At 48.6% G+C, this 26251-nt stretch overlaps 1 protein-coding gene across 24 annotated transcripts in view; it reads right to left on the bottom strand.

The window, feature by feature from the left end:
* LOC308054870 (uncharacterized protein) overlaps nt 1-26251 on the bottom strand; it is a 294524-nt gene that overhangs the window by 73565 nt on the left and 194708 nt on the right. For 18 of the 24 annotated variants that reach the window (XR_013924261.1, XR_013924262.1, XR_013924268.1 and 15 more), the window contains one exon: nt 5183-25371. The exons of 1 other annotated variant lie outside the window; for it this stretch is intronic. The gene's annotated coding sequence lies outside the window, so the exon portion shown is untranslated. Of the gene's footprint in view, nt 1-5182; nt 25372-26251 lie in introns of those variants that run through there. 5 more of the 24 variants (XR_013924273.1, XR_013924274.1, XR_013924275.1 and 2 more) reach the window with 5 other exon arrangements.

Here is a 26251-nt window from a genome sequence, read left to right as displayed (position 1 = left end):
TTATGAAGCACAGGTATGTGCCTCATGCCCCAGGGACATGGTGTGAGGACAGGTCGGAGGGTGCAAATCCTGCCTCAGGGGCTGCAGAAGGTGCTCAGCTTGGGTTGGTCTGGACCACTGTGCCTCCCAGGAGGACTGTGTGATGTGGGTGGCCCCCAGGCTGAGCCAGGGCTGAGTTCAGCAGTTCAGCAGGGCTGGGGAGCATGGTGGTGGATGATCACCCATCTCATGCTCAAGCCTGCTCCCCAAGGTTTTGGGCTGCTACCTTCCCCTGAGGCACCTGCAAGGTGTGGGGACCTGAATTTAGTAGCAGAGAGGATCAAGCTGACAGCAGCTGAGAACATGCAACTCATTCCACTGATGCATGACACAAGGGGAACAGGCAGGGGAAAAAGGCCATTGATGCCCTAAGTGCCTTATTGATTTAGCTGACGCCAGCAGATCTACACAGCCCATAAACTGTGTGATTGCGTTTATAGTTATGTTCTTACTAAGCGAGAGGCAAGGTGGAGATTAATCACGTGAAGGAGGAGGAAGAGAAGGAGGGTAACACAGGGACCCTAAATCCTGGGGAGCTAATAAAGGCAAGCAGGGAAGAAACCCCGCTCCAACACCACTGCCATCATCATCATCACCGCATCCATTCCATCAGCTGCTGCAGGTCTGGAGGTGCCTGCAGGACTCCCTCCTGAATCCACATTCCTTCCCTTCTCCCTTCCTTTCCATCCTTCTGTCCTTCGATTTATCAACGCAGGTAAAATTGGGCCATCCCATCCTGCTCCAGCAGGGAGCTGAGACCTGGTTCCTTCTCTCTTTACCTTTCCAGGGCTGCAGGGAGCTGTTTAGGTGCAGTGGGAAAGCCCTCGATTTATTCTGACAGCGCTTCCCTGCCCAGCCCTGCCTTTCCTCGCACACCCTCTGCACCAGTTCAGAGATCAGCAGATTTTAAATGCAATTCCTGGGGGGTGATTTGGGGGTATATTTGCCAGATATGATCAGGATACAACCCCCACAAAAGCAGGACATCCCAGCTTTGCCTCCAGCTAGCTGGGTAGATGGTCAGGAAGGGCTCAGCTCTGCTGCAGCCTCCAGCCCTCATTAAAGCTCTCCTGAAGAGGTTGTGTTTCCAAAGCCAAAATGTTCCTTGCAGGGGGAGGGAGAGGACTTAATAGGAGAGGCGGCAGGAAGAAGTAAAGTGCTTTTATTGCAAAGGATGTTAATTGCTCGATGAACTCCTGTCGTTCAGTGTGGCTGGGAAGCAGCCACGTCCCAGAGGACACATTTGTCCCCACACACAGTCTGGGCTGCGGGGGAGATGTCGGGGGGTACGTACACGAGGCCTCTCACCTCCACATCGAAATCCTGTAGTTACTCATGCCAGTCCCTCATGTAAGAGCCAATGACCTCAGGTTTACTCCTGGTTTACCCTCACACTTTGAGGACTCAGAGGGTAGTTCCTGCGTGTTGGCTGAGCAGTGGCAACCAGGGCTGAGCTCCCCTTTTCTGTGCTACAGCCCCACATGGGCTATGGGAGCACAAACCAACCCTGATTAGGATAACACAAGCAATTCTATTAAGTTCTGGACAATGTGATGCCCTGTTAGATGCAGGGGAGAAAAGAAACCTTAATACACTGGGGGTAACAGGACAAGGAGCTTGGGACGGAGCACACACCCTCTAAAGCTAAATTTGACAGGCCATGCCCCGGCAGCAGGATGTGGGATGGAGAACCACGCTGCGGCGACTGGGGATGCGCTCAGCCCTCCCCAAAGCTGCCGTCGTCTTCACAGTGCTCCCTGGCTTCCCATCAGCCCCATGAACAGAGGCAGGGACACCTCAACCCCAGCTGGCTGGAAGGGTGGGGGACAGTGAGCACCCCAGATCGCTTCCCTATGTGGCAAAACCCCCGTGAGCTCTTCCTAGATGTTTCTCGAAGACCTCCTGCAGCCATTAACAGCCTGGGGGGTTTGAAGGAGAGCGTGGTGCAGCAGTCCCCTGCACGTGCAAGAAAAACACTCCTCCAAACACTGATAGCTCAACAGCAGAGTTATAGACAGCCACATGTAGAAACTGTGAAGGGTGTGAATGCAACAGAATGAAAGAATTATGTAGAAAATAAAGGTAGTTACAGTTGCTTCAAAACGTTTTCACAGCTAGAGCTCAGGGCTTTTAATCAACTTTTTTTTTTTATTGCAGGTTCTCCTTTCCGCCAAACATTTGCAGAGGGAAAAAGAAGCTAAAGAAAAGAGAGAAAAACAGTTTTAGCTGCCAATCTGTTGCTTGCAAAGCCATGAAAAGCACCCTGAGAGAGAGGAGCATGTATTATAAAAAAGGAAAAGGATTTTGTGCATCCTCTACGCCGAAAAGTCTTTTTAGGCTCCTTCCCTCTGGAGATCTCCCATGTCCCTAACATGCTCTGAGCCATGAAAGAAGGCAGTTTCAGCCCACAGCAGAGTCATCCCAGACTCCCCACATGCTCCTGAAAACCTGGCCCAGCCCTGCTCTCTCTTGGAAGTTTATTCTGGTTTATTGAGGCCACAGTCCCTTGCTCCCTGTGGGCTCCCTGAGAAGTTCTGCTCAATGCCACACCGTTCCCTGTCCAGCATTGCTCCCAGAGCTACTAAAAATAGAGGGGCTGCTTTGCAAAAGCCTGGTTTTGACTTAAACGCTGCCTGCTTGCTCAGTGCTGGGAGCCTGGGAGTGATGCAGTGGCCTCAAACGTCACCGCTGCAGAAGGACCTTCATCCTCCTCACTAGTAAAATCTACATGGCTCCCCACTTACCTCTTCTTTCTTTCTTGTGATGGTTGGTGATTTCTTCCTTTTGCCCTGCACCACAGGGCTAGAAATCCCTATTTCTCATCCCACCCCAGGCAGGGATGCCCACAGAGCCCTGTGACACCCAAAGTGTACCTGGGACAACCAAGTTACAAAGAGATTTGTGGCAAAGCTGCCAGAGGACACAACGTCAGGTTATCTTCACTGGGGGAGGACTGAGAAGCCTAAACACGCCCTTTACTCAGTTCTACTACACCAGAAAGCCAGACACAAGCCTAAGTATGTAGGAGTCCCCTCCCTAAGGCCACATGAGCAGAAAAGTAAAGATAAAGAAATATATACATGTGCTTGTCAAGCTAATCGAGACTAGGAGGAAAGAGAGCTATGCCAGCCTTCCACTGCTCTGCCATGCAGGGAAGGAGAATTAGAGGGGCAATGAGGAGAGAAATGGAGAGAAAGATCCTCTAAAGCTTGTTTTTAAGACATCCCTTCCACCCTAGGGCTTGTTTTAACGGCCCATGCTGCACACTAGATACGTCCCCTTTTATTTACGATGATTATTACGGGCTGCTGCAGTGTCCCCTGGGTCCCAGAGAGGCAGCGCCGGCTGCTATTAAGGCATTTTGTCTTTCTCTAAAATCACATAAAGACCTTCCCCGTGCTCCTCCCGCTGGGCAATAAAAAGCAAAAGACAATCCACGGCTGAGCTGGCTGCTCTCTAGCTGGATAGGCAAAGCGCCTCGTTAGGCACAATAAAGTGCTCTCCTTAACCCCGGGCCATCCGCAGCGGCCAGGGCAATCAGGCCAAGGTGAAAGGAGGCGGCTGCAGCGAAGGGCTGGCAGCAGCGGCCACTGGCACGCACAAGCGGAGCGAGCGCAAGCTGAGCATGCAGCGGGCAGAGCCGGCCGCAGCAGCGGTAATGCATCTCGGGACATATCCCCATCCTGGAGCAAAAAGCGGGCAGCATCCACTTGTCCAGTCCCCAGCACGGGCACCCCACCACCAGCCCAGGGCTTGGCTTTGCTCACCAGGGACTGGAGTGGGGCACACGTCCTAGCCAGCCAAAGAGGTATTTTGGAAAATTAATCAGTCCAATTGAAATGTGATTGATTGAGGATTGAAAGCCACAATCCAACAAGCCCTGGAAAATTTAATAGTCTAAAACCCTATTAATTTTTCATGTTCTTTCTCTTTTGATTTTTTTCCCCCCTTTCCGTTGTGGAGGTGGCTTCATGCCAGGATGTTTATGTGTAAACAATTCAGCTCTCTCCCCACTCACTCAGTGCACTGGGTACCTTCCCAGTACTGAGGCTTTGAGGCCGGTGAGACCCTGCCGCACCAGCGCTCTCAGAGAAGTGGGGATTTCCATCCTTCGCCTGCTCCCCCCAGAACTCCGCCTGCCAAAATGCACCAACACGGAAAAAATGGAGGGGAAGAGCCTCATGGCACTGAGCTGGCCAGGTCGGGCTGACTCCAAACCTGGAAGCAGGAGTCTTGCTCCTCCTAAGCCAGTATGTATCATGACAGATACAGTAACACCCACAAGCACGTGCATCCTCTCCGGTCACTGTCACAGCACTGCTGTGGGGCCACCGTGACTTTCAGAGCCAGACGATGGAGACAAGCAACATGAACATCAGGTTCAGTGCTGGAACCTCCTTGACTCTGAAGATTGTCCTCTAATGCGGTCAATAAATCACTGCTCTGAAATGCAGGGTAAATTTGGTGTCCAGAAAATCTGGCATACTCCTGAAGGCACCACAGCAACCATTTCGTGCAGCAATGAAACAGACCTAGATGCCACACGTGGAAGGAGCAAGTGGTTTAGCTGCTCGTTTGAGGTTTGGTCCAAAGCTACCTGTCAAGCATTTTGCCAGTGGTCTGGCTGTGTAATTAGCAATCGATGTGAGCGTAAGTTGCAAGCGGTGCTGTTGGTATTAAATTATTTCTGTTTTCAACAGATCTATTTTGATTTTTCACTCCAAAGTGAAAATGTCTCTATTTGTTCAACATTTGTTGTTGGCCTGTATTTGGGGTTTTTTGGTTGGTTTTTTTTGTGTGGTTTTGTTGTTTTTTTTTTAACACAGTGTCAACATTTCTCAAGTGGGAAAAAAACAACATAGTTCAGTTTTTAAAAAAAGACCCATTTTCTGCCAGCAACATCTATGGAAATGTTTGAAATGGGCCGCTGATGAAGTAATCTGAACATAGGCCATCACACCTAAGATTTGACCTCTTCCAGTGACCCCTGTTGGACTGCTTCCCTGGGGAAATGAGACTGTAAAATCACACCTTCTCTATTTGCCACCTTTCAACCCTCAAACTCTGGCATACCTGGGCAGATTTCAAGCACAGATGGGATGAGATCTCGGACATAATTGGTTTGTGACAAACCTCTCAAAAATCGCAGTCCAGGTTCAGTTTTATTTGGTTTTCTAACTGAAGAAAAGGTGATAGGTAGCAGGCGTTTGACTCTTACTCCACACAAAAGAATCTCAAATGCACAAAAGCCCTTAAAATTTCCCAGCTGACGAGTGACCATCAGTTGGAGTTTGCACCTTTCTGGCCTGCAAGTCAAACAATGCACTTGGGTGTACTCTAAGGAGAAGCACCCCTTTTCTCCTGCCCCATCTAAAGTGCTCTGCCAGCCAGGTCTGTAGGGTCACCCCTGGGACAACTTTTCCCATGGTAGCTTGCCACGTGTGTCCTCTGCCAAGGCAGCTTCAAAAACTGAATGAAATGAGGTTAAATCAAGTGATCTATCTTCATCCCAGGGCCAGCTCTGCGGGACTGGTTTTCACAGTGGTGCTACGTCAGGCTGTGTTTTCCCCAGGAACTCTTGCCGTTCCCAGCATTTTGGTCACAAGATGGATCAAACCTGGCTGTGGCCTTAGGGCCCCTGCGCATTCATCACTGTGCTGGTTCGCTCCAGCTGTTACTGGGACTGTTTATTTATGTCCCTCTCTGCCCCGACAGTCTTTCTGAAGTGTCTTTGCTATCTGCAGCAGCTCCTGTTAAATCCGGAAGACAAAGTGTTAGTCCTGTCCATGAGGGTTTTTTATTTTTAATAAAACTTGCTTGTGCTCTTCCCCAAGGGACTTGTTGAAGTTGTGGAAGTCAAAGATAAAATGTTCTAGCTGCTGTTTCCTGGAGAGCGATGCTGTGTTTTCTTGTGAAACTCCTTTAATGAACATTTGTAAAGGGCAGAGATGGGACCAAGGCACAATCTGTGGTCCAAGTACTTCTGAACCCTGGACATGCTGGCAGCCAGATCCAAGTCCATTCTTTCCAGCTTTTCTTCTGAAATGGCTCCTAATGGGCTGAAAGAAAACTTGAAAGGGAACGACTTCAACATGGGAGAAAAACCAAATCCCGTTTTCCTTCCCAGTCTATGCTTTGCAGCTGTCTTCCAGTTCCTGCAGATCTCAGGACCTTCACAGGGACACATGAGGGGGTTCAGCCCTGCCAGAGGAACAAGATGACGATGCAGAGGCTGTAAAGGTAATTTCTACACCAGGCAAGAGGCAAGTTCCCTGAATCAGGACCTACTATGCAATGAAACAACACTATCTGCAGATGACCAAGGGTAGGTTAGCTTTTAGTTACTCATCAAGGCTAATGAGCTGATAGACATGCTGTGCTAATGAGGCTGCACTCTTGCTGGTCCTGGAGCGAGCAGTTGCTCAGGGGGCTCTGCCCTGTGCTGCACTGTGCAGGAGGGAGGGAGAGGCTTACAGACCAGGGCTCCCTTACAGACCATTTTGACAGGGAGAAAATGTATTTCATCCCCATCAAATCCTTGGCAGGAAATGTCGACTTGATGCCAACAGGAAAAAAAAACCCTAATAAATAAAAGAAAGCACCGTTTTCTTTTGGATGGTTTGAATTGTCAATGTTTTCTGGACTGAAAGTGGACTTTTTATTATTTTTTTAACTCTTTTCTGCTACTGGAACTAAGCAACACCGCAGTTAAACACCTTTCTACTAGCATCTATGAGCGCACCCTATGGGTGTTCTATTTTGGCAGAAAAATCACATCCCCCAGTGCCCAGGGCAGCATGGGGACATGTCCCTGTGATGGGGGCTGGCCACGATGTCTTGAGGATGTGGTGGCAAGGGGCAGAGGAGCTGCCAGCAACACTAATTTCTGCAAGAGAGCAGGATGTTGTGCACCTAGATCCTCCCCGTGGGTACATCGGTCGGTCCCTGGAGAGCTGGCCACGTGCAGTGCCTCCAGCAGGAATACGGAGCTCTCAGCCAGGCTGTGCCTCCACCACAGTCTCCCAAGCCTTCCCAAGCTCTTGGGTTTGCCTGCAAACCAGGGCTGGAGAATGGAAAAAGGGAAATATCGGTGTTCTGAAATGCCACAATGTCACTACTTCACTACGGTCTCCCCTTGTCATGCCCTAGATGCTGGCACTTCACAAAGGAGCCTGGTCCAGAGAAGGGGTGCACGTGCATGGCATCACTGCCAGGGTACTACCCTGCCCACTGAGGGTAGACCAGCAGCTGGCTGACCCCAAGCCACTCATTCTTGGGGAGGAGGACTTATCATGAAAAAAATAAATCACATTTTCAATGAAAAACAGTACTTCACACGCAGACGTAAGCTTAAACCCAGCTCCAGTTTTCTACTGAAGGAGAAGTTTTGATAGGAGCTTTCATCTGCCCCACTCCAAACCTTACACAGGCTCCAGCCCTAAACTCTGACCCTACCAGGACTTCCCATTCAGCTGTGAACAAGTTCCTCCTCATCCTAGGAGCCAGCACAAAGGCTGGGCTGGGCGGAGAAATGGCTTTCTTGGCACCCAGATCTCTTTCCTGATTATTATTCTGGTCATTCACCATCTTTCTCTCTCAATCTTGAGGAAGGAGCAGTGATTTTGTGAGTTGGAATTTGGATGTATTCCCAGCTCCTTCCCCCCCACCCCCCCACCCCCTCCTGTTAATTAAAACTAATAAATCTGCTCAACAGAGTTTGCAGAGCAGGGGGACAAGGTACAGTTATCTTGACACGGCAAGGCCATCTCACTCATTCCCCCACACCTTTTATTTATTTAATTTATTCACGTATTTATTCAGTTCTTGAGCTCATTCCAGAGATATGCTGCTGATCTGAATTTCTCGTCTATGCTACGTGCAGGCTCTTTGCCTTTCTTTCACAAGGAAGCAGTCCCACAGGAGCTGCAAATAATCAACAATTATCATGGCATGCATCCCTAGACGTAATTACAGACAACCCAGAGTAACCTGGAAACAAAGGGCGTCCGTGTTATACAAGACCTATTTGGTCTGTTCCTCCTCATGGGCCCCATACCCTCCACAGCCTAAAGGGAGATGAAGCCCCAGGTTCTGGGGTGTGGGGGGGTTAGTGCAATGCTCAGTCCTTTGTACTGACTTGGGGGATGCAACAGGAAAAGCCAAAAAAAAAAAAAAAAAAAAGGGATCAGTCCCCACATTTTGAGTGTTGAATGCCATCTGAGAGATTGCACAACCCGCACACACCCCCACCTCACCCCACCACCCCCCCCCGGCATCCCTGGCCACCCCAGAAAGCCAGATCTTACCTGCCAGCCCGAGGAAGGTACGGGGTCCCGAAGGGCTCTAGGTACCTATGAACTACCCCCCACGCCCTTCCCCAGCAAGGTAAATATGTTCTCCAGGAGGACAGAAATGGCTTCTGAATTAGGTTCCTGGCCTGAGGTGGGAGAAACAGGATTTTTTTGGAGATGCTGCCCGTCCCCAGCTTTGCAGCCAGGTTCTCCTGGCCTGTGGGGAGCAGGTGGTGGTTCCTCCTCGCTGGCATCACGTTGCTGCTGGAGGGGAGGACTGAGGAGAAGGGTGCCCCAAGGGTGACCCAGAGCCCCTGGCTGAGTTTCAAAGGCAGAAGTTTGTGTGAAACAGCTTTGCTCTGAAGGCCTGTGGTCTCCTCCTCCTCGCCAGGAGGAAGGCAGTGCTGGTAGCTATAGCAACCAGACCTTCCCTCCAGCTGCCAAACTTCACCCGGATGGGCTTGGGCGAAGAAATGAAGAGGGACGGGAGAATGCAAATGACCTGCAATCCCTCCAAACCCTTCCGATCAATATTATATTAATTTTAAACCATGGGAGTTAGGCAAGATGTGTAAGGATAAAGGAGCGAATCCCAGGCAGCACGGATGATGGAAAAAAGCGAAGGGAAAGGCGCGAGACAGAAAAACAAGATGATGATCTATCTCTTCCACCCCTCCCTAGCCTCCGAGCAGGCTCAGAAGAGGCCGTACTAGTGTCATCCAGAGGGTAACAGCTTTAATTAGTGATTTAAGTACCCTCCACAACACAGAGACTTTGCTCTCTGGATGCTCTTGGGAAACGGCTGTGCCACAGTTATTGAGGCGAAGCACATCCTTCCCCTGCTTTTCCCCCTCCCTGGCACGACATAACAGTGGGGCACGGGTCACCTCTGAAACGGTGCTGTGCCCTTTCCGCACGTAAAGCAGAGCTGTTGGGAGAACAGCAGCAGCCACTCGTGAACATCAGCCTTCGCCGTTGTGTCTGCCAGTGCAACGCTCCACATTCACCTGCCCCAACAATCACTGCAGTGAAACTGGAGTCCAGCAAAACGGTGGCCAGTTACGGGACTGGACAGCCACGTTCCCTGTTCCATGGTCCCTGCGCCCTCCCCTGCCCCAAACAGCGCTGGGGCTTTTCTGCTCCATCTCTGTCCCTCTCCTCTGCGCAGGATTTCTTGTGGCTGTCATTCCCACCTCTCTGGCTTTCTGATGGCTGTTCAAACAACCCCACAATCTCTTTTAGCCCCTTTTCCCTTGAACTGGGTGAATTCCCTTTTCCTGCGTTACAGGTGGGGAAACGTAGGCAGGGAGCAAAGGACTTGCTCAAAGTCATCCCTTGCCAACCAGTAGTAGATGCAGGAATTGACCTCAGGACCCTGAGTCTCAGGTTTCCATCCCAAGTAGGCTGCACAGCCTGGAGATTTCTCCTATGAAACAACTCTTTTTTTCTAGTTCATGTGGCTTGTCAGCCAAAGCTAAAGGGAAAAAAATGGAAACTTTGACTTTTGAAGAAAAGTTGTCATTTTCTTTGCACTTGAACCCCCCGACTCATTTCTCTAATGAAAAACTAAAAGTGCTTAAGTGTTGATCTTAGAAAGTTGATCACTGCTTTTTGGAAACAATCACTTTTTAGAGAAAGCTGTTTGTACAGATAACCGCCATCCTTCTCTCACTTGAAGCAGCAGCTGTTGTGGGAGACAGCTGAAATGGCAAACACGATCTTGCTCAATCCATCACCCAGACACAAGGAAAGAAGAGCTACTTAAGTTAAAGGACAATGTTTGCATAAGAGGAGCTAGGCCACAAATCAATTCACACTGGAAGTCAGGAGAAGGTTTTAACCAGAGGGATGGGCTCCTGGAATGATATTCTGATGGGATCAGGGGATAAAAAATATCACCCTTTTCCAAGACGGAGCTGAAACAGGTGAGTAAGTTCACACAGCGTCACCCAGGATGGCACTGGCTTCGACTTGAGTGAAGCTGAAAGATCTGATTTCATATTTCTGTTTCATGCCAGAGGTCTCTGGGCAGCTAAAGCTCTGCCTAATGATCCGTGCTGTATGGAAAGAAACTTAAAGAACACTTGCTATCGAATTTCCATAGTCTTCCCCATCCTATTTGCATTTAAAACTAGCTTTCAGATGCTGTGCGTGGGACAAGACACATTTCTGCTCAATACTCGTCCAATTTTCCCTGTTGTGGATTCAGGCTGGTGGCACCAATTGCTATTGATACAGATGGAGTTGCGTGAGAATCCAGAGTTTTCTGGCCCAGAGGAATCTTACAGGGAAATAGCTGCAGCAATACTGAATGCTCTGGTTGAGCCAACACGTGGCAGGGCGAGCATGGTGTTTCTGATTACTGAAAAACAAAATGATGACAATCTGGGGGTTGAGTCTTTTACCTTTCTTAAATAGGGACAAAAAACCCCAATTTCTGGCCCCACCATCAATAATTATTCCAAAGAGAATTGATCTCTAGTGGCAAGAAACGTTTTGCTTCAGCTATTTCAAAGCATTATTTTTCAACCTTTGCAGCCTTGTTATTAAAATGATTCTATTTTTTTAAAGAAATTGATTTACATTTTAAAACAGCAGAAAAAGTCACTTTGAATTTAAAAAAAAATTAAAATCCTATTTGAAAATGTCAGAGTGGCTGAAGAGGGAAAGCTATCAACAGACAATGCTGAGAAGGCTAAAGTCTCTTTCAGTTCAGTCTTTACTAAACAGATCAACTGTGAGTTGGTGTCTGACATAATTAACACTGAGGAGTAAGATATCAGGCTCGGAAGGGACAGAAAAGTTTTGAGCTTACTTAGCTAAGGCAGGCGTTTTTGAATCGGCTGTGCTGTGCTAGCTCCATCCCTGGGCACATCAAGAACCACTGAATGCAAGTTTGGAGCCAACACAGTGATATTTGAGAAGATGATGATGCAAAAATGTAGAAAAGGGCAGCTGCAACACCTGCCTTTTTGAAAGGGGAGGGAGGCAAATGAGTTTACCTCAAATTTTCAGAAGCATACTGAGAGCAAACAAAGTCTGCACGAGCACCTGGAGGAGCACAGGAAAATGAATAACAGCCAACGTGAATTTGTAAAGACCAAATTGGGTCAAACCAATCTAATTTCCTCCAGTGACAGGGTGGCAGGGCTGGTTCTGGGCAAAGATGCAGGAGATGTCATCTGTCTTTACTTCAGCAAGACTTTTCAAGCTGTCTCCCATGACATTCTCATCAGCACACTGGGAAACTGCTCCGTATTGCAATTTGGCTGTACCTAGAGAGAGATTATCAATGGTTCCCTGTCAGAAAAGAGGGATGCACCTAACAGGGGCCTCTCTTGATCTGGTACAATTCGATATTTCAATTAACCTCCTGGATGATGGAAGAGGGGAGATGTTTATTAGATCTGCAGAGGGCTCACCCCAGGAAAGGCTACCAGCACTTTGGAGGACACGAAACCAAATTCAGACCAGACTTGAGACCCAGTGATGGGAAATTGGAGAAAGGGCCTGAGATATCCTATAAAGCTGATGAAATTCAGGGAGGACCAGCACACAGCTCGATGTTGAGTCGCTCACACAAACACCAGATGGGCTACAATGGGCTGGGCAGCAGCTTGGCAGATAAAGATCCAGGGCTGTATTTGATGAGAAGTGGAACAGACTGTGGCAATAAAAGGCAAAGGTTTGACTGCAGCGTTGTCTTAGAAATGGCTCAGAATGAGCCTTCTCCAGACAGGGGAGTGAAATACAGAAGCCCTCTGGGGCTTTCTGTCCTCGTTTCTGTTCAGTGGTTTGGGTCCAGCAAAGGCAACTTTGGCTGCCACTGGGTTTGGTTTAAATACACGGTATTTCCGCCAGGAAGTTTCCAATTCTCTTTCTTCTTTCTGCAGAACACGATTTCCATTCCGTGCCTGACACTGCCTCCCTGGCTCTTTTGATCTTTCATGTGGAGCCAGGGATTAATATCCTTTCAACAGCATTTTCAGAAAAATCAGCAAATTGCATTTGTGTCTCACTGGAGGATACGGGCTCCAGAGCAGCCTTCTCCTTCAGGGAGACATGGAGTGATGGGGCCACTCCGACAGGCTGCGACCAGAAACCTGCCAGGAGAAGGAAGATTCACAGTCTCTCAGATCTCAGTGACGGCTCTATCCTTTAGCAACTCTGCTGTAAACATACGCCAAGCAATAACTGTGCATGCACAAAAAAGGCTGTTGCTAATAGATTGTACTGCTTGTTTCTACTCTACTAAGAATGTCCTGCTAATTTTTTGTTTTCACCAAATTTTCCACTTGAAATATGAGAGCGGAAATGAAGCTGTGAGCTGCATAAATAAAAAGAGGCAGAGCTGCTGCTTTGCCTTTGGTTTTGCAGCACCGGCGGGGATGGGAGCTCAGAGCCTGCTGGCATCGCCTGCATGGGTGCTGCAGGACCCCGTGCCATAGCTTGGAATTCCACCCAGAGCCTCGTCCCAGGTTGCCACAACCATGAAAAAGGAAAGACGGGGCTGAAAATGGTCAGACCAACCTACTCAGCCTTGCGGAAAGTAGGGCTTGTTCCTGGTGGCCTCGCAAATATTACAAAAACAACAAATAAACAATAAAATAAATCAATCAAATCAATACAGTCCAAGCCTTAGAAATAAGGAATGTTGCTGCCGGTCTTGGGAGACCAGAGCTACCTTGGAGAGAGAGAAAGATGATAACCGAGCAAGCATTGCCATTTCTAGTGGTGTGGTGGCTGAGCTTCAAGGTCAAACTGACAAAGGCTATTTGTTTCCCTTAAAAGCCAAACTTTTTGTTTCCCAAACACACCTTCCTCCGGCCGTATTTCACACAAAGCCGCCATCCTCGTGTGGTCAGCTGCAAAGCAATGCGGGGAGTACCCAGACAGCAGAGCCACATCAAACTGTGCCGCCATTCAGCAGCACCCGGCAAGGAGATTTAAAGGCTATTGTGAAGAAATCCTTTAAATCCATCCGTGTAGTGTAGGAACAAGAAAGGCAAATGGGTAACTGGGAAGCGTTTTGACACTGGGAAGGAATACAAATCAGAAGGGCTGCTGGAGCTTTACTGTAGAACTCTTCGCATGTTGTTGCCAAAATCCCTGAATCCTGCCATTTTCAATTGACTAAATTATCTAGGAAACAGCAGCAGAGGCAGCTCCCAGCTCCTGTGTTCAGGGGATGCTCGTGCCTACCTGCTCGCCCAGCCTCTGCACCTGAAGCGCCTTCCCTTGGCACCCAGCCGGCCCCACAGCCCCCTCCTGCTGCAGACATCGCAACCAGCCCATGAGCACAGCAGGGCCGGAGTTTGGGGTGCGGTGGGGGCCCCGGTGTTGGTTGGTACCTCCAAAAGAAAGGCTGTGCACATGGGAAGGACATGGGGGGGCTGAAATCCAGAGCTGTCAGAGCTAGGTCTGGAGGGTGGGAGACAGCTAATGTTCCCCTTTTGGGGAATCACCAAAAGCTGCCAAGCCCCAAACCTGGGAAGGCAAGGGGGTCAGATGAGTGTGCATGGGGGCCGGATGAGTGTGCAGGGGGGTTAGATGAGTGTGCACGGGGGCATGGGTGAGTGTGCACAGGGATCAGTGCGAGTGTGCACGAGCGGCTGCTGATGGAGAAGGAGTAAGTGAGAGGTAAAGCCTAGAAGTGTTTAAACATGCAAACACACAAACCCTCTTAACAATCAGCATGGATGGAAATATTGATGGTTGCATTAAAAGTAAATATATTTTTAATTAAATAATTCTCCCCTTCTCCATTCAAGGGGCGTGAAAGCACTCATAAAATTAAACTGCTGCTTGAATTTCTCTCTCTCTCCCCTCTGACATGCCAAGACTACGATTTCCCCCCCTGCTTTCCCACCATCGACACCACCCCACAGCACCACTGGCTTTTGGCTCTTTAACCCCTTCTTAGCATCCCAGAAAACACCAAGGTTAGAGCAGAGCAGCTGATTTTCTCCCCCCTTCTCTCTCCTGCTTTCCTTCAGTCCTAGCTCAGGCAAAGCTCTGAAGGGCTCATTAATCAAAAGGCAATTAATTCCCCATCATGGGGGCAAATAACAGATACAGACGTTCAATAGCCTCCTTTTTCCACGCTCGAGTGTTTCTCTGATTCCTGCAAACTAAAATAAAAAGAAGCCAAAGCAAAAGAAACACCAAATGATTAAACGCTTCATTAACATCCTGCAAAGGGGGGGCAGGCCATGGCTTATTCATCTCTGTCGCCAAAGAGACAAATAGTTCAGAGGTGTCAGAACGGTTGCCAAAAGTAGGGTGCAAACTGGGGAGGTCCCCTGGCCCCAGAAGGTCTCATAAGCATGAAACATCTACAAAATGGAGGTGTCTCCCCCTGAAAATGGGGTGGTGGGGTGGTGGAATCTTTTTCTTCTTTCCCTCCTTGGCCCTCAGGCTTTGAGGCAGAACACTGCTCAGTCTCTCTCCATCTCGCCCTAATATCAGATCCCCACTCTGCTCCCAGCATGTGGTCCTGGGCTCTGCGCGGACCATTACACATTGCACCAACAACTCACTACCTTTAAAATACAACTAATGAACAAGTTCATGATGTGGAAAAGAAGCTATTGCTCCTTCTAATTTTGTTGGTGAGGAGTCAAGAAGTGACTAAGAGTTTTGATACATAAAATCGTAGGTTCACTCAACCTTTGTGTCCAAATCAATTAGCCAATGATCGCTGCCTATAGAAAAATTAAGAGTAAACTATTGTATTAGTTATTTAATCACTGAACTTACAAAAAACAAGGCACACAATTCAAATGCTCGGTTGGTATCATTAATCATAGTTTGTAGCAGAAAATAATTTTATATTATTAAAGCAATTACCATGCAATCATTTACGTTAGCAAAAATTCATTAATCTTTATTCATTATTCAATCAGATCGCATTATCTTAGCCTATTCCATCTAACTTGCCATTTCACAGTGGTGCAAAAAAAAAAGGGGAAAAAAGTGACAAAAGAAACTTTTTATAATACTAAACTATAAGGCTTCGCAGAAATTATTTCTAAATATAATTAATATAAAGGCATTATGTCTGCAGGAGGGACAGCACAAACATCGTCCTCTCCACAGCATTTATTTGCTATTTCTCTATACTTCGGGCTGTGATTCCCAAGGGCTCAGCGCTCACAACTTGGAGCAGGATTTTTTTTTCCCCTTCCTTTTATTTAGTCACCTGAATAAATTGCCAGATTGTGTGTTCAGAAACCAGCAGCTCTCATTGTGAGCCTGATGGGCAGATTAGCAGAAAAATTCAGCTGCATCAAAAGCAGGAGAGCAAAGTGTGGTGCTCCCCATCGAAAACCTCACCGAAAGTCCTCCACCCCTTCCACCCCACCAGCCCACCAGGACGTGCAAGTGACTGGCAGCTCAGCTTGTGGTTTCCAACCTCAGGGTTTGGGGTCTGACAGCCAGAACTAAGCCTCCCCCACGAAAATCAAAGCTGTGGAGGAAGCTGAGCCCTGCCAATCTGGGTCAGGCTCTTATCTGCTGGCAAGCAAAAAGAAATTGGCCTGACTTTTTTTTTTTTTTTATCTTCTGAGATGAGTGAAACTGCAGTGCTCATTATTATCGTTATTTTACTTTAATAGTCGAAGAGGTTACCAAAGATCTTTTGATTTTATATCCGTGAATTAATCTGGATAATTTTTCCTCCATGGGAAAAAAAGGAGGCAAAAACCGCAAGCTTCTCCCAGGGGACAGCAGTTTCAGGCTCCTTAGCATGCCATTTACAAACCAGGTGGCTAAATCCTGTTTTGGTTGGTGAACAGGTTTTACTCTAGTCCCTCTCCCCAGGGAAACACAAATTTGTCTTCAAAACATCACTGCAAAGTAGGACAGTCATGTTAATGCTATTTTGCTGCTAAGGGAGCGTGAGCAGTTTGTCCAAGGTAGTTGAGGGGGCGTGTGACAGATCCAGGAATAAGAGCTGGGTCTCTAGTTTACCCCCTTCCTTGGCATGGTCCCCTAAGATCAGGGGCAATTAAATGTCCCCTCAGCCCTAGGGGACACATTCAGCACCATATGGGTTCGGGCACTGGCCACGAAGCAGCACAAGGTTGGTGCTTGAGCTCCTGTTCTCTGCCTGGGAGCTGCTTTTCTGGTCAGGTGAAAATAGAGTGACATCTCTATTAAATGCCTCTTCAAAGTCTTTGTGCCGTAATTCTGGCTCAGATCCTGCCTTTCTGTGGCCATTTTGAGTTATCCTCAATGTCCTGGGAGTTCCAGCTCTCTCCCTGCCCGCTGCTGCAGCCCGGGGACTCGCCGGGCTCTTGGCACCCACCTTGATCAACCTGGTGCGCCTGCCCCAGCTGGCGGCTCACACATTTCTGGCCATGGGGCTGGCATGCAGTCCTGCTGGGACCTTGCTGGGCACCGATACTCAGCCGCTTCTGAGGAAGGAAGGAGGCTGAGCAGTTTATCAAGTGAACAGAGAGCTTAGCAAGACCAGCCTGGGGACATTTTATTTGCCTTTCAGAGGGAAGCAGGGCAAAGGAGCCAGGTCCTAAGAAGTGTAGAAGGGATGAGATGGATGAAGGAAAGCATAGCCATGGCAAAACACGATCATTTCCAGGGCTCCCTGGAAGATCTTCTGAGTGCTATCCCTTTCCAGAGATGGGATCTCCACCTTCTTTTACTCTTTTTCCCCATGGTCACCAAACTGCAGCTTCTGCTTCCCTGCCATGTTATTCCAGGTTTGCATCACTGTGATAGGGAATTGGAGCACGAGGAGTGTTATCTGGTCCCAGTGTTTCCATTTTCCCCGTTTCCATTTTCCCATTTTCCCCATTCCTGCCCAGCACTGCCGAGGAAACTCAACCGGCTCTCCGCAGCATACACTGGCAGAGCACCACAGGGTCAATAAAAATGATCAGTTCAGCCCTCAGAGGGATTGACTCACATCGCCCCAAAAGGTCATGATTTGGATTTACAAGGCAGAAGCAGCAGCTTTGCCGAATGCGAGAGGCAATTCAGTCTTAACGTAAATAATAATAAAAAGAGCAATTTTGTTTTCCTTTGGAGCATGTAACAGGTTGTCATGGGGAAGGTGTGTGGGCTTTTTTGCAAAGGGAGCATCGCTGATGACCTTTGGATAGCGTTTGCTCAGAGCCAGCTGCTGCATTCAGCACATCCCTGGGCTTTGTGAATCCACAGCCTCGTGGCTGCGTCTGCTTTGAGTGAAATGCTGCTCAGTCCTCACTCAGTTCCCTCTTGCTTCAAAACCTGACTGCATCAGACCTGCATCTCCACGCTTCTTCCAGCGCCGCAAGAAACCTCTAATATACCATCCTGTAATGTAATGTAATATGCCATTACAAGGGGTAATGGTTTTAAACTAAAAGAGGGTAGATTCAGACTAGATTAAGAAAGACATTTTTTACAATGAGGGTGGTGAAACACTGGCACAGGTTGCCCAGAGAGGTGGGCGATGCCCCATCCCTGGAAACATTCAAGGCCAGGCTGGATGGGGCTCTGAGCAGCCTGATCTAGCTGGAGATGTCCCTGCTCGCTGCAGGGGGGTTGGACTGGATGGCCTGTAAAGATCCCTTCCAACCCAAACCTTTCTGTGATCATCAAGAGCTGGGGTTAGACCTTGGCATTGCACAAGTGTCACCGAGTCCCTGGGAAAATGCCGCCTTTGGAAAAGTTGTCTAACAAGCAGCTGGAATTTGCCCCAAATCAAGTCTATAACAGGGCTCCTAGGTACGTACCTGAGCTGGAGCACTACACCTGCAAGCCTGCATTACAGCACCCGTACCTGTAACTGCGGCAGAGAGCCGTGCTTTGCTTGATGGATAAAGCAGAGGATCAACAGCTCATGTTTCTTTTCCCAGTTTTTGCAATGATCCACCTGATGATTTCAGGGCTTTAACTACTTATTCCTTCAGTTTCTGGGAAAACTGCAGGAGATAAAGGCTTACACCTGGCCTCCACCCAGTGCTTGGAGATACCGCAGTTGGGCATAGGGTTTAGAAAGAGCAGCCAAAGGCTGGTCTGCCTGGGGGCACGTGGGACAAGTCACACAAATTAGCAGTAGGTGGCAACTGAATGCAGACAAACAATGATGTCCAGAAATCACAGAAACTGAAGCCAGATGGGGCAGGAAGATATGACTCCATTCTCCAGCAGTTCTGCATGTCCATCTGTGAAAAAGCAGAAATTTCCTGTGCATTTTCTTAGAAGTGAAGCCATCTCTAGGACATGCTCCTGGGGCACCTCAGGAGGGAACACAGACTCTTACAGCCGTCAGGCATGGATGTTGCTTGGCAAGGGTTGAGTTGTGTCTTGGAGGCTGAGGCGGGAGGTCTGACTACAATCACATCTCCCACCCATTTTGCAGGCTTGGTTTAGTGCATCTGTGGTATGCTCTGGAAACAGCTTAAAGAGATTTTGATAGCATTGCTGGGAGAAAATGAACCTGTTAATGCTGCTATTTGCTGCAAAAAGGATTCACGCCCAGAACACTTTCTCACTGCAATGATCATTTTTAGCTGTGAGAATGAATTAGCCTTCCACTGAAAAGCTGTTTGCATGGGGAAAAGGTCAGCTAGGAGCAGCAAAGTGATTATTTGGGGGTAAGGCCCTGTCCCAGCCTTGAGGAGACGGGGGCTTAATTCTCATTTTTAACTCCCAGTTTCCAGCCACCCTCTGCCCCCTTAAAATCCCTTTGTCCCCAGCTCTAATGATTAGGGGCAATGCCCAGTGCAGAAAAGTGCAGGAGCATCACAAGGGCTTTAAACACACCTGCAGATAACCTGCTGCTCCCATCTTGCAAATAAAAGCTCTGGGTTTATTCTGGCAGGACTGGTTCATTTAATTATCTTCAGATTGCCGAGTTTGCTTACAGCAATCTAACGACAAATAGTGTGAGATCAATGCAACTACCACCAGGCACTCACTCATCGGCAGCCCTTCAGCTGATCCCAGGCAATCCCTGCACCCAGTCCTGCTCTGCAGGTCGATCCTCCGGGGGTCTGAACAAGAGCCGTGATTTGTCTGGCTCCTCTGGTAGGAGTTAATTGCAGGCAACATTTCAATAGGAAAGAGGCCAAAAAGATAATTAACCCTTTGGCTCTGATTTTGAGCATACCAAGAAGCCCTTGCCTTGGCAGGCCACGGGGGATGGGACTGGTTTCATCTCCAAGGAATAATGCATGGGGATCTGTCTGAAAGGGCTTTATTGCATTTTGGCTCCACTGATGGTCATGCAGATGCTGGTGCATGATCCACTCATCTAACCCTTCCATCCCTGGGCTGCGCCCCCATGCACAGGGCTTTTCATCAGAGGGTGGGTGCACCACCTAAGGCAGGAGTTGGCATCTGGCCCCAATGGGACAAGAGTCCAGGACAGGTATTGTCCTCTCCACTGTCCAACTCCTGACCAAGCACCAGAAGCAGCATCCAAGGCCAGCTCCTCCAGGTCTTTATTGCCTCTTCTGCTGTCTCTGGTAGCCGTCGTTGGGTGGTAAGCAAACTTTTCTCAACTGTACCATTTATTTCCTTCTCCAACTTCCTGTGTTACTAATTATCTGAAAGAGATTGATAAACCCACCAGTTGCCGCTCTGGTTACAGGTCACTTACCACGGTAATAAGAAGTGCAGAAATCAATAGCCATAAATAGTGGTTGGGAATCAAATTCCCTGAACAGTACTTTAAGTGAGGAGAAGGTTTAATTACGCCGTTGTCTGGCTTACTTTGCCCTGGAGGAGCAGGACAGAGCTGAGGGGAGGCGAGAGGCAACATACTCCCAGAGTTCAGCCAGTCCTTTGATTTTGGGCCAAGGCTGGAGAAGCCCATAGCTAAGAAGGGACATCGAGGACTTTGAGAGTCTTCCAAAGGCAGCACAGCTTCACACCACATTTAGCTGCAGGCAGGATTTTAACACTGCCTGTGAAATCCAGAGTGAAAGCTGTGTGTGATTAAAAAACAGGCTGGTGGCAGCCAAATAGAAACAGGTGGAAGGCGTACAAAGAAGTAAATTGACTTTTTTTTAAAGCAAACAAGGGTTTAGACTTGGGACTGACTCAGCCATGCACTGAGCTCTGGGATGGTCTGCCTGAGGATGGTCCACATCTTTTGGATGCAGAAAGAGGGAGGCTGTTCTCACAGCCGTTTGGGATGATGGAATTGAAGGCATGCACATGAGCAGCTCCCGTTGCTCCGATGTTCAGTTCCACCAGGAGTGGGAATGACCGCTGGATAGGTTGAACAGGGAAAATGGCAGTGTTAGTTTTTATTACTGTTCGTGATAAACTACTAATTTGCATGTTTATCAAATCTTACGTGCTTTTGCAAGTTTGCAAGTGCAAGGCTTTGCTACATCCAGATAACTGATGGCCTTTTTGGAAGAGGCACGTTGGTCAAACACTTGTACCTGGTCCTGATGCTAGGGTAAGAGCGTAAAATTTTCCACAGGGATCAGACTTCCCTGGGTATAAAAATCTGTGTCTCCAACCACCTCCAAAGTCCTTTCTGTTCCCGGTGGCATGAGGTCTAGAGATGACGGCTGACTTCAGCTCACATGGGACTTCTTAAGATGTGGGAAATAAAGGAAAATCTGCCCAGTCCCCTAACCCAGCTGCCCTTCTCAGCTGCTGTCCTGTGCTTCCAGAGAAGCCAAGTGCTGCAGGACCATGGCCTGCCAGGTCTCCCTCACCCTCTCTGCTCTGGGAAGGCTGGTGGATCCTCCAAGCAGAGCGCAGCTGCCAAGCTGGAATGGGAAAGCATCCAGCCAGTTCCCCACCACTGTCTCCCAACCAGGGAGACTCCAGCTGGAACGAGGAAGAGTTTCACCCCAGGTACAAATATTGGAGAAAAAGCCAAGGAAGGTTGGCAGCCTTCACGTTTCAGAGATCGACTTTCCCTCCAACATCTGCTCCCACACCTGGACCCAGACTGGGGCTTGGGCAGCCCTGTCCTGGTGCCGAAGGGAACTGGCTTCTCCTGCTCACTGTATGGGGTTGATGCTGTGGTAAAGCAATGCCCTGGCACCAGCCTAGCAACAGGAGGTTTCTTCCACATTGTGTCAGCTACACTGCTCACACGCAGGACTTTTAGAATATACCCACTACAGCAAAATGCACAGAAATACTGTAAGCAAAGTGGAGAAAAGCCCCCAAAGCACCTGTGTGCCCTTTGTTCTGGGACAGCTCCTGAGTCTCTGCCCTGGGTTAGCAGCTCCTTCCCTCAGGTCTGGGTCCTCTACTCTGCTCAAGTCTTCCCCTGCTGCTTCCTCCCCAGGTCCCAAACCCCCTTTTGTTTCCTTTGGAATCACCCTGGCACTGCACCCATCTGTCTGTCTCCCTCACAGCACCCGCTCTGCTTGCGGCTCCTCCCAGAACCGCTCCTGTAGAGCCCCGCTGTACTTCTCCAGCTATCAGAGTATAAATATGGCATGAGATAAATATTGTCACGGCACATTACCCTGGTCCTTCCTCACCAATTCACATTGCAGACAGAGTTATGCATCTATTTATATGTGTATATATATCTAATTATACTATATAAACTGTATATTCAACTCTCTATTGTGTATATTTAATATAAATGCCAGCTAATTGTCCTCAGTAAATATATATGGGGATTAACCGTATTGAAATTAAATTTATTGGTAATCCCCTTGAAAATAAACACACAAAATAAAATAACCACATAAAATAAAAGCAGAGGACATCACAATATTTGTTTGGTTCTTTTCACCGTACAGGAGGCTGGGGCTTTGCCAGGCCAGAGCACTGAGGTCTCTAATACCTTTCCCGAAGCCCCTCCTGGCAGCTGTCAGCTCATATTGATGGTGTTTGCAGCCACAAGAGCCCGCGTTGCTCCCGGCGCGCCAGCCCTCGGTTTGAGCCTCGTGTGCGGTGGGAGGAAGGCTTTGGCCAGCCCTGCTCTGCCCACGGCGGCTTGCTAACGTGGCCGACAGCTGGTCCGGCAGATTGGCGATGGGCTCCGGTGCTTTCCAGCCCGAGGTCACCGCCTCGAATACGGCCCTGGTCGGCAGTGACGGAGAGTCATTACGGCCGAGCAGATGTTTGATAGCATGTGTGAAATGGGCTGGGGGTGCTGGGGCCAGCTCCAGCGTGCAGGTGGCCATGGTGCATATCAGCATCCATGCAGGCAGACCCCGTTAACCCCATCAACCAAGTGGGCAAGGACAGCTGCCTGGCACCGCATCGAGCCCACACCAGGGACAAGTCACAGGGTCTCTCCCATCATCAATAAAACCCTCTCCATAGGAGGGACAGCTCAGTTCTCCCATCTCTTCCTCCACCCTGGAAAGAGGTGCCACTTGGTGGCTCTGTTACTTGGTGGCATGTCTTGTGCTTGGGGTCCATGGGGATTTGCACAAGTCAGCACAAGAAAACCTGCTCAGAGCAATGCTGGCGCAGGCTGCTGTGCAGACCAGGATGGGTTTTAGCCTCCATTATCAGAGGTTTTGAAGAAGAGGGTAGGCAAGCTTCTGCTGGAATTGGTTTATGCCAAAATGGTTTCATACAGCAGATTATATAGCAGGCGTAGTGTGCAAAAGGAGTTACACGGGGTCTGAATCAGTCACTGACAACTAAGCTATATGGACAGTTCCCCCATCCGATGCCTCAGATCTTCCCTTGCTCTTTTCAGATTCAGTAGAAAACCCCTGACAATGCTAAAATCTGCTGTTTAACAGTTTTGCAACATTATCTGTCTATGCAGCCCTTCTGGCTGCTGTGCTGCTAATTATTTGGTTGCGATAATTTCTGTCCTGCTCCTTCCTGCTGGCAATAAATGTGCACCCACTCAGGGATGAGGGACCCCATGGAGATTTCAGCCTGGATCCAGAAGGGACTGTGAGCCTTTGACCCCTGCCATAAATCCTTAGATCTTGTGGTTTGTTGTCTTTTTTTTTTACCAGCAAGACAACAATTCCTATCCACCTTCCTCAGATCATTAATTTATTTAATCCCACGCCTCGACAGTTTGCAGGCCTCTGGTTTCCTGGGGGAACTTGGGAGGGAGATACTGCTCCAGGCCCTGGCCAACATGCTCTGCAGAGCTGCCCCACTGCAAGGGGGCAAGTCATCCAGCCTGTGCTCTCCATCCCCTTTTTACCTCTATTTTGTTTTAATATATTTTACCCCTATTACCCTTTTTGCCCTCTCCCCTGCCCTAGACATGAATCAAGGGAAGCTGGGCAGCCTGCAGCCAGTCACGTTTCCTTTCTTTCCTTCCTTCTTCACCACTTCTCCCTGCCAGGTGCCTCCTTTCTCTCTGCAAAGCCCTCGGGGAAAGGCTGTCTTGACTATTTTGAGCCCATATGTTATATTAATGTTCTTGCTACTCTCTTGGATCCTGGGTTAATTGAGAAGAGCAAAAGGCAGAGGGAAGAGGCGCTTCCCCAAAGACACAAGCACATGTGGGTGCACACGTGGTCCCGCACACAGCAGCCTCGCCTGGCAGCAGGACAGATGGCTCCTGGGTCTCTCCACTTGACTTGGAGATCTGTCTTTGGGAGTGAAGGAGAAGTGAGATGGCAGAAATGATGACTCAGAGGTGTCGCCTGGTACAGGTGTCTGGAGGGGCCAGGGGTTGGGTTTGACGCTATGAAAACATCTTGATTGCCCACTCAGTTCCCACAGCATCATCTCTCCTGGATGCCTGTGGTTGCCCTGTAATGAACCTACACTCATTCTCCTTGGACAACTGCAGCAACTGATTTGGAGATACTTTCCCCCATTTGAGAACCTCTCTCCAAAGCACAGTTGTCCTGCGCTGCTCCCAGCCTCATGCCTTGTCCATATAGCATCTGGTTTCCAGCTGTGGGAATGGGCTGGTGCTGCTGACCTCCTTATCCATAATGTCCTCCTTATCCTTACTGTCCTCGCATTATGGCTTCTGTGGACCAACCACCACAGGAACATTCATACCCAGAAGAAAGCCCATGTGTTACCATGCAGCCCTGTGTGGTGGCAAACTGCTTCCTTCTAGCCTCTGAAGTGAGCTGCAATAAAATGCATCCATCATTCATGGAAGTCTCCTCTCCCTTCGGACCACAGCAACTTGTTTGGCAATGAAAAAAAAACCACAAAAACCCCACCCCTTGGATCTCTTAATTTGACAGGGCTGGGAGCTAGCAGATGAATATCTTAAATAACTAATGGTGACTCAGAGGAGCATTAAACAAAGATAACATTGTCACTTCTTCTCTGTTCCTCTTTTGTTTCTCACTCTTCAGCTTTCCTGCTGGTTTATTATCTCTTCAGTTTTCCTTCTGATGATCTTGTTACTATGACAGGATGTATATTATCTTTGGCAGCCTCTTCCAAATGTATGACCTGTTGTATCAATCCACGGCAGGAATAAACAAGACGGATGCATGCAGAGGAATAAAAGCACCTTATGAAATGATGTGGCTGCAAGAGGAGGGCTCCATCAGCTGTGGGGCTTTGGTGGGTTAGATGTGTGGGCTCCCCATGTGAGAGGTAAGCTCCAGGTGGGAGGGTTTCTCTCTCCACTAGCCCACCTCCAGTCTGGAGAGATTTTGCAACTGAATCTCCAGCAGTCCAGTATCTGGGCCGCCCACTTCATGAATCCGTTGTGCATTGCTAAATACCTCCTCGAGCTCTGCCCCGCGGTAGCTGTGTTTTACAGGGGCTAGTGATTTGTGTGCTGTACCGCACAAGATCAGCAGTTAAAGGCAGCCTTAAGCAACTCTGGGATGAACTGATAAAACCAGCAAATGCCATTGGCCCTCACATTCAGAGGGTCATTGGCTCATTTATTATAAGGACGTGCTGATTGCGAGGTTACTGTTTCATGCTGTTACCTGGGTATTCCGCGGAGCTTCTCTTAGCTACAGCTGGAGGTCTGCAATCACCACCCTCTGAGTGTTGCACAAAGCCAAAACTCAGTGGGACCACTCCAGCTTCTTCTTCAATAAAATACATGCAACAGTGTGGATCACCCACTGCAGGAATGAACCACCTTGCTCAGATCCAGGCTCACGATTCCCAAGGACCAGAACTACTCAGTTCTGACCTGTTAAGAGAAAGACATGTAATTGGCAATGCTTGGTATTGCAGAAACTTCTTCAAAGCTGAGAAATGTCTGGATAAAAGGCTTGGTCTGGTCTGTCTTTTCATATATATCAGTGGAAAGCCTTGGGGAAGTAGGAAATCTCATTAGGAATTAACTTGGGATCAAATATGACCTCCCAGGTGATTCTGAAACACCAGGTCAGCCTAGAGGAAAACTGCTTGATGAACAGAGCCACCTCAGACTTCTTTGAAGAAAAGTACCACATGAAATTTTGATATTACTAAGTATTTAATAGATCTAATTTACAAAGCAGTGTTACTCCCAATTCCCAGAGTGCCAAAAATCCTGCAACCTATTTCTTTGCAAGAATGACTTCCCATTCATTCATGGGTTTTAATGCAGCAAGCTGTTTAACAGCCACAAAAAATGTTTTAGGACAGGAAGCCCTGAGCCCTACAGAAGTGTACCAGGCTCTGCTATACCTTCAGCAAGCCTGGAGTTATGTAGCTCTGATATGACATGAGGTACCAGATTTTTTTTGCTCAGCCTGGTAGCAGCATTACCACAGCATGTGAAGTCATCATAGAGGTCTTTGCTCACTAGAGAGCTATACACAGGACAAGCTCAGGAGGACGGACTTAAAAACCGAGAGAGTTCCTGAAAATTCCCCAAATCCCACATTTGCAGCATCCCACAGCCATGTGTAGCAGGTGTATCATGTCACCAGAATACAGATGGGCAATGATTGCATGCCTGGCCATGTGATAGAGGGAACTGGGACACATGCTGACAGCGGCTATCACAACTTTGGTGTGAGCAGGGTGACATCAAGCCTGTGACCACAGCATGGGTGTCCTCCAACAGCTGGTGAGACAAGTGG

This window comes from Falco punctatus (genome assembly GCF_963210335.1).
Source record: "Falco punctatus genome assembly, chromosome: 1".
Classification (NCBI taxonomy): domain Eukaryota; kingdom Metazoa; phylum Chordata; class Aves; order Falconiformes; family Falconidae; genus Falco; species Falco punctatus.
This window is presented reverse-complemented; position numbering and strand designations above follow the sequence as displayed.